This window comes from Cupressus sempervirens, chromosome 7 (assembly GCF_028749045.1).
Source record: "Cupressus sempervirens isolate cs-2001-9-10 chromosome 7, ASM2874904v1, whole genome shotgun sequence".
Lineage (NCBI taxonomy): Eukaryota > Viridiplantae > Streptophyta > Pinopsida > Cupressales > Cupressaceae > Cupressus > Cupressus sempervirens.
In genome coordinates, this window is record NC_143124.1 from 670,656,479 (window position 1) to 670,659,311 (window position 2,833).

The window sequence follows — 2,833 nt, forward strand, 5'->3', positions numbered from 1 at the left end:
AACTGAGATTTTATCTGAACTAGCTCCTTATCCTTGTCTTCTTCTAGGGATGGTATTGGTGAAGGTGCATGAATTTTTGAGGAAGATGTGGCCATGTCATATGCCTTCTTAATAGCTTCGTTGAGTGCACATGGGTTGAACCCTTTGATCCAACCTTTCAAATGCTCTCTCAGCCCATCCATGAATAAAACAATTCAACATCTTTTAGAGATGTCTGTTACTAATACTGACAACCTTTGGAACTCAGTGATGTAGTTTTCTACCGTTCCCATTTGCTTTAGCTAAGTTAGATCTTTAAAGTTTAGCTTAGGATCCTTCCCATCAAAACGGTCAATGAGTCTCTCAGTGAACTCAACATAAGAGGTTACTTGGTCATGTATGAGAGTGGCCAATCCATGATGCCACCACTCATGTGCCACTCCTTTGAGATGAAGGGCTACAAATTTGACTACTTCCTCTTCGGGCATCAAATTGAGTTGAAAATAGGCATCTACCTTCAAAACCCATGACTGTGTAGTAATGGCTCCAGATTCATCAAACAACGATAAGTTTACCTTTTCGATCTTTATCCTAAGATCATCATTAAAATAACTGTGATTTCCCCCACCAAAATATCTCATTCTTAGATCAACATAGTCTATGTAAGATATATCACCTTCCATATTTTCTTTTCGCCAATCTTTTCAAAGTTTTTCTTGCATTTCCTGAAAAGTCTTTCTTTGCGTGGTGCTTCCTTCCTTGGAAGGAAGATGGGTATCAAGGGTTGAAATTTTTTCCTTCCAAAAATTGAGTCATCGCTATGCCCATTTAGCTCTTCTATTGTCTTTCCCTTGGATAATTTTTGTAATATTTCCTACACTAGCCTTTCAATCTTGTTGATTTGTATTTGGTTTTTGTTGAGATCTCTCAAAAGATTCATGAGTTCTAATGTAGGATCCTAATGATCTGCCATTCTATCAATAGGGTTATTTTGCCTTCTCCTTCAAGTATAAACTTGCATTCACTTCCACAGGTTGGCAGAATCAAGAGCTTTGATACCACTATAATGGTCTGCTCCCCAATAGTAGATGTCAAAATACTCTTATCTTTTGTGACCTCTAATTTCCACTATGCCAAGTTGCTGAAATGGGTCATATGGTGGGGAAGAGAGAGAGCCCAGAAGGTGTACGATCAAGGAATTGGCATATAGAATTAATGTTCAGTCGTACAATGCCAGTAAGAATGGTTCATACAATGGACAGGGCAAGCTATACGGTGGAAAGGACAAACTATACGATGACAATTAGAATAGTTTGTACGGTGGTAAAGGACAGGATCGTACGATGGTGAAAGAGAGGGTTGTATGGTGGTAAAGGACAGGACTATATGGTGGTAAAAGAAAAGGTCATACAATGGTAAAGGATAGGGTCGTACAGTGGTGAAGCACAGGTTTGTATAGTGGTAAAGGATAGGGTTGTACGATGGTGAAGGACAGGGTCGTATGGTGGTAAATAGTTTTGGTTTGTCTATTCTCCTAAAGTCCGAAAATCTCAATCATGCAATCTAAACTTAGAGATCCAAATTCATCAGATAGAACCAAACAATAATGGAGATTATAATACAAATAACCTTCAATTAGTATTTTCCAAAGATGGTGCTATGATTTTCCATATCCAAGCAAAATATTACAGGCGACGGAATAGGGTGAGGGTTGAATCCCATTGAAACTGAAATAGCCAAGTAGGGAAGATCTTTCACTTCTAGAATGGAAAATAACGGATAATCCCAACTGGAATTTACAGTACAAAGAAATAATCCAAATTGCATACCTATGACTACCTACATGTCATGCTTAAAATACCCGTCAGGAAAACCTTCCAAGGGTGTACAAAGATAGTCGACGACCATACTTACCTACAGAAATAATTAAATTAAAAATGGGTCTGAGATATATTAAATAAACCGGCCCATTAACAAGGTTTAATTAAATACATTTATTTTATGACTGGGACATTACAATTTGTTGATCTATGTTGGCCTTCACTACATTCAAGAGTCTTACCTTTATTCCCTTTTGACATCTCCAACAACATAAGGGTTGTAAACAATTGTCTATTTGATAAAGAAGCAATAATAGATTATAAGATTCATTGGCTCTAGGGCATGCAATCTAGATGTTTGAGGTCTCCTCACTCAATAAGAATGAACTAGAAATTGCAAATAGATTGAGATGAATAGTTTTATAACATCTAAAAAATTTGCTCACTTACCTTTAGATTCTTAGTGAGTAATACTAGCACTAGCAACCAATAATGTAGTAGTGGCTTTTCCTAGTTTAAAACTTGGATATTGATCCAAACCAAGAGCTTAAAACTAGACAAATTGTGTAAAAATAATTTTGATCTTTGATTAAAATAATTTTAATCTTTGATTGCATTTATACCAATCCACATTTTGTGATTTCAATAGGAATTTTAAATGGTATATAATTATTTGGAAAATCTTGCACAATTCTAACACATGATATGTAACTGTAAGTGTGTTTCCACAATCCATAGTAGTAGTAGTTTTTAATTTTGGATTAAGATTGTGTGTTCCTTTTGAGGCAACGTTTCGGGTCACACTCCGTGAACCATCATCATGGCAAGAGAGAAGCATGGAGATGAAAAAACTACATCATCAAACCTTTACAAAACATATGCATTATAATTTTCAATGCAATTATGTATCATTCATTCGGATGGAATTAGAAAAATCAGTCCTCCCACACCATTGAATGATTAGTGGTATTGGTGCATATGGTGGCGTATTAAGACACACTTTCAAAAAACGCCAAGCAAACTAGGTCCATCGA